Genomic DNA, 11217 nt, shown 5'->3' on the forward strand with positions numbered 1-11217 from the left:
GTTGTATCCTCTGTTATTGGTAATGGTGAGAGGTTAGCATGTTTTGTTGTAGTCTCTGTTATTGGTAATGGTGAGAGGTTAGCATGTTTTGTTGTAGCCTATGTTATTGGCAATGGTGAGAGGTTAGCATGTTTTGTTGTAGCCTCTGTTATTGGTAATGGTGAGAGGTTAGCTTGTTTTGTTGTAGCCTCTGTTATTGGTAATGGTGAGAGGTTAGTATGTTTTGTTGTAGCTCTGTTATTGGTAATGGTGAGAGGTTAGCATGTTTTGTTGTAGCCTCTGTTATTGGTAATGGTGAGAGGTTAGCATGTTTTGTTGTAGCCTCTGTTGTTGGTAATGGTGAGAGGTTAGTATGTTTTGTTGTAGCCTCTGTTATTGGTAATGGTGAGAGGTTAGCATGTTTTGTTGTGGTCTCTGTTATTGGTAATGGTGAGAGGTTAGCATGTTTTGTTGTGGTCTCTGTTATTGGTAATGGTGAGAGGTTAGTATGTTTTGTTGTATCCTCTGTTATTGGTAATGGTGAGAGGTTAGCATGTTTTGTTGTAGTCTCTGTTATTGGTAATGGTGAGAGGTTAGCATGTTTTGTTGTAGCCTATGTTATTGGCAATGGTGAGAGGTTAGCATGTTTTGTTGTAGCCTCTGTTATTGGTAATGGTGAGAGGTTAGCTTGTTTTGTTGTAGCCTCTGTTATTGGTAATGGTGAGAGGTTAGTATGTTTTGTTGTAGCTCTGTTATTGGTAATGGTGAGAGGTTAGTATGTTTTGTTCTAGCCTCTGTTATTGGTAATGGTGAGAGGTTAGTATGTTTTGTTGTAGTCTCTGTTATTGGTAATGGTGAGAGGTTAGTATGTTTTGTTGTAGCCTCTGTTATTGGTAATGGTGAGAGGTTAGCATGTTTTGTTGTAGCCTCTGTTATTGGTAATGGTGAGAGGTTAGCATGTTTTGTTGTAGCCTCTGTTATTGGTAATGGTGAGAGGTTAGCATGTTTTGTTGTAGCCTCTGTTACTGGTAATGGTGAGAGGTTAGCATGTTTTGTTGTAGTCTCTGTTATTGGTAATGGTGAGAGGTTAGCATGTTTTGTTGTAGCCTCTGTTATTGGTAATGGTGAGAGGTTAGCATGTTTTGTTGTAGCCTCTGTTATTGGTAATGGTGAGAGGTTAGCATGCTTTGTTGTAGCCTCTGTTATTGGTAATGGTGAGAGGTTAGCATGTTTTGTTGTAGCCTCTGTTATTGGTAATGGTGAGAGGTTAGCATGTTTTGTTGTAGCCTCTGTTATTGGTAATGGTGAGAGGTTAGCATGTTTTGTTGTAGCCTCTGTTATTGGTAATGGTGAGAGGTTAGCATGTTTTGTTGTAGCCTCTGTTATTGGTAATGGTGAGAGGTTAGCATGTTTTGTTGGAGCCTCTGTTATTGGTAATGGTGAGAGGTTAGCATGTTTTGTTGTAGCCTCTGTTATTGGTAATGGTGAGAGGTTAGCATGTTTTGTTGTAGCCTCTGTTATTGGTAATGGTGAGAGGTTAGCATGTTTTGTTGTGGTCTCTGTTATTGGTAATGGTGAGAGGTTAGCATGTTTTGTTGTGGTCTCTGTTATTGGTAATGGTGAGAGGTTAGTATGTTTTGTTGTATCCTCTGTTATTGGTAATGGTGAGAGGTTAGCATGTTTTGTTGTAGTCTCTGTTATTGGTAATGGTGAGAGGTTAGCATGTTTTGTTGTAGCCTATGTTATTGGCAATGGTGAGAGGTTAGCATGTTTTGTTGTAGCCTCTGTTATTGGTAATGGTGAGAGGTTAGCTTGTTTTGTTGTAGCCTCTGTTATTGGTAATGGTGAGAGGTTAGTATGTTTTGTTGTAGCTCTGTTATTGGTAATGGTGAGAGGTTAGCATGTTTTGTTGTAGCCTCTGTTATTGGTAATGGTGAGAGGTTAGCATGTTTTGTTGTAGCCTCTGTTGTTGGTAATGGTGAGAGGTTAGTATGTTTTGTTGTAGCCTCTGTTATTGGTAATGGTGAGAGGTTAGCATGTTTTGTTGTGGTCTCTGTTATTGGTAATGGTGAGAGGTTAGCATGTTTTGTTGTGGTCTCTGTTATTGGTAATGGTGAGAGGTTAGTATGTTTTGTTGTATCCTCTGTTATTGGTAATGGTGAGAGGTTAGCATGTTTTGTTGTAGTCTCTGTTATTGGTAATGGTGAGAGGTTAGCATGTTTTGTTGTAGCCTATGTTATTGGCAATGGTGAGAGGTTAGCATGTTTTGTTGTAGCCTCTGTTATTGGTAATGGTGAGAGGTTAGCTTGTTTTGTTGTAGCCTCTGTTATTGGTAATGGTGAGAGGTTAGTATGTTTTGTTGTAGCTCTGTTATTGGTAATGGTGAGAGGTTAGCATGTTTTGTTGTAGCCTCTGTTATTGGTAATGGTGAGAGGTTAGCATGTTTTGTTGTAGTCTCTGTTATTGGTAATGGTGAGAGGTTAGTATGTTTTGTTCTAGCCTCTGTTATTGGTAATGGTGAGAGGTTAGTATGTTTTGTTGTAGTCTCTGTTATTGGTAATGGTGAGAGGTTAGTATGTTTTGTTGTAGCCTCTGTTATTGGTAATGGTGAGAGGTTAGCATGTTTTGTTGTAGCCTCTGTTATTGGTAATGGTGAGAGGTTAGCATGTTTTGTTGTAGCCTCTGTTATTGGTAATGGTGAGAGGTTAGCATGTTTTGTTGTAGCCTCTGTTATTGGTAATGGTGAGAGGTTAGCATGTTTTGTTGTAGCCTCTGTTACTGGTAATGGTGAGAGGTTAGCATGTTTTGTTGTAGCCTCTGTTATTGGTAATGGTGAGAGGTTAGCATGTTTTGTTGTGGTCTCTGTTATTGGTAATGGTGAGAGGTTAGCATGTTTTGTTGTGGTCTCTGTTATTGGTAATGGTGAGAGGTTAGTATGTTTTGTTGTATCCTCTGTTATTGGTAATGGTGAGAGGTTAGCATGTTTTGTTGTAGTCTCTGTTATTGGTAATGGTGAGAGGTTAGCATGTTTTGTTGTAGCCTCTGTTATTGGTAATGGTGAGAGGTTATCATGTTTTGTTGTAGCCTCTGTTATTGGTAATGGTGAGAGGTTAGCATGTTTTGTTGTAGCCTCTGTTATTGGTAATGGTGAGAGGTTTATGTTTTGTGTAGCTCTGTTATTGGTAATGGTGAGAGGTTAGCATGTTTTGTTGTAGCCTCTGTTATTGGTAATGGTGAGAGGTTAGCATGTTTTGTTGTAGTCTCTGTTATTGGTAATGGTGAGAGGTTAGTATGTTTTGTTGTAGCCTCTGTTATTGGTAATGGTGAGAGGTTAGTATGTTTTGTTGTAGTCTCTGTTATTGGTAATGGTGAGAGGTTAGTATGTTTTGTTGTAGCCTCTGTTATTGGTAATGGTGAGAGGTTAGCATGTTTTGTTGTAGCCTCTGTTATTGGTAATGGTGAGAGGTTAGCATGTTTTGTTGTAGCCTCTGTTATTGGTAATGGTGAGAGGTTAGCATGTTTTGTTGTAGCCTCTGTTACTGGTAATGGTGAGAGGTTAGCATGTTTTGTTGTAGTCTCTGTTATTGGTAATGGTGAGAGGTTAGCATGTTTTGTTGTAGCCTCTGTTATTGGTAATGGTGAGAGGTTAGCATGTTTTGTTGTAGCCTCTGTTATTGGTAATGGTGAGAGGTTAGCATGCTTTGTTGTAGCCTCTGTTATTGGTAATGGTGAGAGGTTAGCATGTTTTGTTGTAGCCTCTGTTATTGGTAATGGTGAGAGGTTAGCATGTTTTGTTGTAGCCTCTGTTATTGGTAATGGTGAGAGGTTAGCATGTTTTGTTGTAGCCTCTGTTATTGGTAATGGTGAGAGGTTAGCATGGTTAGCCTCTGTTATTGGTAATGGTGAGAGGTTAGCATGTTTTGTTGTAGCCTCTGTTATTGGTAATGGTGAGAGGTTAGCATGTTTTGTTGTAGTCTCTGTTATTGGTAATGGTGAGAGGTTAGCATGTTTTGTTGTAGACTCTGTTATTGGTAATGGTGAGAGGTTAGCATGTTTTGTTGTAGCCTCTGTTATTGGTAATGGTGAGAGGTTAGCATGTTTTGTTGTAGCCTCTGTTATTGGTAATGGTGAGAGGTTAGCATGTTTTGTTGTAGCCTCTGTTATTGGTAATGGTGAGAGGTTAGCATGTTTTGTTGTAGCCTCTGTTATTGGTAATGGTGAGAGGTTAGCATGTTATGTTGTAGCCTCTGTTATTGGTAATGGTGAGAGGTTAGCATGTTTTGTTGTAGCCTCTGTTATTGGTAATGGTGAGAGGTTAGCATGTTTTGTTGTAGCCTCTGTAACTTTCTCACTCATTATTATTCATGATTCTTTCATGATTTTTCTTAATCATGACATCATCAGGATTATTTTATTATTGTTTAGAAACATGTTATCTACTCTCTTAGACAGAAAAGTTACTCCACTGTCACGTCATATGAAACATTTGATCTGAAATCCAAAATGTTGGAGAATAGAGACATATTTAAATGTTAGCTTCACTGTCTAAATAGATATGGTGTGGACTGTATACTCAATACAATCTAAATCTGATCCCTCACTGTCTAAATAGATATGGTGTGGACTGTATACTCAATACAATCTAAATCTGATACCTCACTGTCTGTCTTCTGACTGATACTGATTTTTAAACTGGTCTGGTCAGTCTACTCACATATTTGTTAATATGCATCTTTCTATCTACAAGCAATACTTGGAAAATGTGTCATTTCTAGGCTGTGCCTCTCTGGTCTGAGGCTAAACCCAACACGTTATTTGTGCACAGGTTACAGTGTAAGCAGAGAAAGCTAAGCGAAATATTTTAATACATCCTGTCTGTCATTGTATTTCTCTGTGTTTCAGACTCACTGGCTGTAAACTCACAGACACATCCTGTGAAGTGTTGGCCTCAGTTCTCAGTTCAAACCCCTCACACCTGAGAGAGCTGGATCTGAGTAACAATGACCTGAAGGATTCAGGAGTGAAGCTGCTCTCTGCTGGACTGGGGAATCCCCACTGTAAACTGGAGACTCTGAGGTCAGTATTCCTGTAGTTGGTCAACAAGTGATAACTGTTCACCAGTTCCACATGTGTTTACCAGACACACATAGTCCACACCATATGTGTTTGGACAGTGAAGATTAATAGTTTTAAATGTGGTGCTTTGCTAAATCTGATTCCTCACTGTCTGTCTTCTGACTGATACTGCTTTTTAAACTGGTCTGGTCAGTCTACTATAATATTTGTACTATACATGTTTCTATCTGCAGGCAATACTTTGATCATTTGTTATTTTTTATGATGATACACTATTTTACAAATAGATATGGAAGGATTCAGGACACTGATATATCTGAATATGTTGAAAAAATATTCTGCCACTATTTTCACCACCAAAGAATATCAGTGTGGTTTAATATGATTTGACTCTTTGCAGGCTGTCAGGCTGTCTAGTCACAGAGGAAGGCTGTGCTTCTCTGGTCTCAGCTCTGAGGTCAAACCCCTCACACCTGAGAGAGCTGGACCTGAGCTACAATCACCCAGGAGACTCAGGAGTCAGACTGCTCTCTGCTGGACTGGAGGATCCACACTGCAGACTGGAGAAACTCAAGTATGTAGAGGGTTTATGTCAATGTTCATATCAGACATGTTTGACTTATCAGGCTAGTTAAGACAAACATTCTGACCACCACTTGGACAAAGTTGTGTGTGTGTGTGTGTGTGTGTGTGTGTGTGTGTGGGGGGTGAGTGTCCTGTCTGTATGTGGACAAAGTTGTGTGTGTTCAGTGTTCTCTCACACACTGGACACACACACACACAAACACTCACACACATACTGGACACTCACAAACTGGACACTCACAAACTGGACACACACAGTACACACACACAGTAAACACACACAAACAAGCACTGGACACACACACACACAGTACACACACACACACACAGTACACACACACAGTACACAGTACACACACACACACACATACTGGACACTGACAAACTGGACACGTACACACACACACACAAACAAGCACTGGACACACACAGAACACACACAGAGAAAATGGACACACACACAGGACTTACACACACACTGGACTCACACACACACACACACACACACACACAGTACACACACACAAACAAGCACTGGACACACACACACAGGACACACACACACACTGTACACACACACTGTACACACACACACACACTGTACACACACACAGTACACACACACACACACACACACACACAAACAAGGACACACACTGGACACACACACACACACACACACACACTGGACACACACAGAAAAACTGGACACACACACAGGACTTACGCACACACACACACACAGTACACACACAAAAAAACAAACACACAAACAAGCACTGGACACACACACGCACTGGACACACACACACACTGGACACACACTGGACACACACAGACACACACTGGACACAAACACACACTGGACACAAACACACTGGTCACAAACACACACACACACACAGACAAACATTCGCTTGATATATGCTATATACATGTGTGTGTCCAGTGTGTGTGTGTGTGTGTGTGTGTATCCTCAATAACTGTCTGTTCTTCTGCTTACCGCTACAGTGTGGAACATGGTGGAGAGAACAGAATGAAACCTGGGCTTAGAAAATGTGAGTGTTGACTGCTGTGAAGAATATGACTAAGAATAAGTCTTAATTCAAGTTAAGTCAAAGTCAAAGACCACCATCATTACTGACTTGGTCATATTAAATATCAGCTGTAGTTCTACAGAAGCAGAAATCAGGGACACCAACGTTTACAAAGAGTTGCTTTGACTGTGTGTGTGTGTGTGTGTGTGCGTGCGTGCGTGCGTGCAATTAATGGGAATTAGTGAGTTTTATATTACCATACAGTATAACATATGATCATTCAACAAGTCTCAAGTTACCTTAACTTCTCCTTTTGATACCTAGAAACATCTACATTAAATGAATTAGTGAAAAGTGAGTTAACATTCTAATGTGAATGATGATGATTTCTAATATTGTGTCTGGTTTCATCCATCAGATGTCTGTGATCTCACACTGGACCTAAACACAGTAAACAGACACCTCTCTCTGTCTGAGGGGAACAGAAAGGTGACATGTAGGAGAGAGGAGCAGCCGATACAATGACAAGTCCTGGTGTATGTCCTGCTCTGACAACAGTTACTATGCCAGGCACAATAATAATCTCACTACCATAGACGTCCCCTCCTCCAGCTCCCACAGAGTAGGAGTGTATCTGGACTGGCCAGCCGGCACTCTGTCCTTCTATAGAGCCTCCTCTGACACACTGACCCACCTGTTCACATTCACCTCCACATTCACTGAGCCCCTCTATCCAGGGTTTAGGGTTTGGTGGGATGTTGACTCAGTGTCCCTGTAAATATGACACACTGAACACACACACACACACACACACACTAGACACACTCTAGACACACACACACGCAGGACACAAACACACACACACATTGACACACTGGACACACACTGGACACACACTAGACACACACACACTAGACACACTCTAGACACACACACACTGGACACACTCTAGACACACACACACACACACACGCAGGACATAAACACACACACACATTGACACACTGGACACACACTGGACACACACACACTGGACACACACACACTGGACACACACTAGACGCACACACACTGGACACACACTAGACGCACACACACACACACACACACACTGGACAAACACACACTGGACAAATACACACACACACACAAACACACACACAGGACACACACACACACTCTGGACACACACACTCTGGACACACACACACACAGGACAAACACACACAGGACACACACACACTGGACACACACACACACAGGACACACACACACACTGGACACACACACTCAGGACACACACAAACACAAACACACACACAGGACACACACACACACACTGGACACACACACACTCTGGACACACACACACTCTGGGCACACACACACTCTGGGCACACACACACTCTGGACACACACACACTCTGGACACACACAGGACACACACACACACTGGACACAAACACACACTGGACACAAACACACTCTGGACACACACACACTCTGGACACACACACACACTGGACACACACACACACTGGACACATACACACCCACTGGACACACACACACACTGGACACACACACATTCTAGACACACACACATTCTGGACACACACACACTCTGGACACACACACACACACTGGACACACACACACTCTGGACACACACACACTGAACACACACACACTGAACACACACACACACACACTAGACACACACACACTAGACACACTCTAGACACACACACGCAGGACACAAACACACACACACATTGACACACTGGACACACACTGGACACACACTAGACACACACACACTAGACACACTCTAGACACACACACACTGGACACACTCTAGACACACACACACACACACGCAGGACACAAACACACACACGCAGGACACAAACACACACACACATTGACACACTGGACACACACTGGACACACACACACTGGACACACACTAGACACACACACACTGGACACACACTAGACACACACACACTGGACACACACACACTGGACACACACTAGACACACACACACTGGACACACACTAGACACACACACACTGGACACACACTAGACACACACACACTGGACACACACTGGACACACACTAGACACACACACACACTGGACACACACTAGACACACACACACACTGGACACACACTAGACACACACACACTGGACACACACTAGACACACACACACTGGACACACACTAGACACACACACACACTGGACACACACTAGACACACACACACACTGGACACACACTAGACACACACACACTGGACACACACTGGACACACACACAGACACACACACACACTGGACACACACACACACACACACACACACACTAGACACACACACACTAGACACACACACACTAGACACACACACACTGGACACACACTAGACACACACACACTGGACACACACTAGACACACACACACTGGACACACACTGGACACACACACACACTGGACACACACTAGACACACACACACTGGACACACACTAGACACACACACACTGGACACACACTAGACACAGACACACACACACTGGACACACACTAGACACACACACACTGGACACACACTAGACACACACACACTGGACACACACTAGACACACACACACTGGACACACACTAGACACACACACACTGGACACACACTAGACACACACACACTGGACACACACTAGACACACACACACACACACTGGACACACACTAGACACACACACACACACTGGACACACACTAGACACACACACACACACTGGACACACACTAGACACACACACACACACTAGACACACACACACACTGGACACACACTAGACACACACACACTGGACACACACTAGACACACACACACTGGACACACACTAGACACACACACACTGGACACACACTAGACACACACACACTAGACACACACACACTGGACACACACTAGACACACACACAATGGACACACACTAGACACACACACACTGGACACACACTAGACGCACACACACTGGACACACACACAATGGACACACACACACTAGACACACACACACTGGACACACACTAGACACACACACAATGGACACACACTAGACACACACACTGGACACACACTAGACACACACACACTGGACACACACTAGACGCACACACACTGGACACACACACAATGGACACACACTAGACACACACACACTGGACACACACTAGACACACACACACTGGACAAACACACACTGGACAAATACACACAAACACACACTGGACACACACACACACTGGACACACACACACTGGACAAGCACACACTGGACAAATACACACACACACACACACACAAACACACACAGGACACACACGCACACTGGACACACAAACTCTGGACACACACACACACTGGACACACACATTCTACACACACACACACTCTGGACACACACACACTCTGGACACACACACACTCTGGACACACACACACACTCTGGACACACACACACTCTGGACACACACACACACTCTTGACACACACACACACACTGGACACACACACACACTCTGGACACACACACATTCTGGACACACACACACTCTGGACACACACACACACACACACTCTGGACACACACACACTCTGGACACACACACACATACAATCTGGACACACAATCTGGACACACACACACACACTCTGGACACACACACACTCTGGACACACACACTCTGGAAACACACACACACAGGACAAACACACACAGGACACACACACACACTGGACACACACACACACTGGACACACACACTCAGGACACACACACACTCAGGACACACACAAACACACACACAGGACACACACACACACACTGGACACACACACACACTGGACACACACACACTCTGGACACACACACACTCTGGGCACACACACACTCTGGGCACACACACACTCTGGGCACACACACACTCTGGACACACACACACTCTGGACACACACACACACAGGACACACACACACACTGGACACAAACACACTCTGGACACACACACACTCTGGACACACACACACACTGGACACACACACACACTGGACACACACACACCCACTGGACACACACACACACACTGGACACACACACATTCTGGACACACACACACACTGGACACACACACACACTGGACACACACACACTCTGGACACACACACACTGGACACACACACACACTGGACACACACACACACTGGACACACACACATTCTGGACACACACTAGACACACACACACTAGACACACACACACTGGACACACACTAGACACACACACAATGGACACACACTAGACACACACACACTGGACACACACTAGACGCACACACACTGGACACACACACAATGGACACACACACACTGGACACACACTAGACACACACACAATGGACACACACTAGACACACACACACTGGACACACACTAGACACACACACACTGGACACACACTAGAC

Source organism: Oncorhynchus nerka, unplaced genomic scaffold (assembly GCF_034236695.1).
Source record: "Oncorhynchus nerka isolate Pitt River unplaced genomic scaffold, Oner_Uvic_2.0 unplaced_scaffold_1071, whole genome shotgun sequence".
Lineage (NCBI taxonomy): Eukaryota > Metazoa > Chordata > Actinopteri > Salmoniformes > Salmonidae > Oncorhynchus > Oncorhynchus nerka.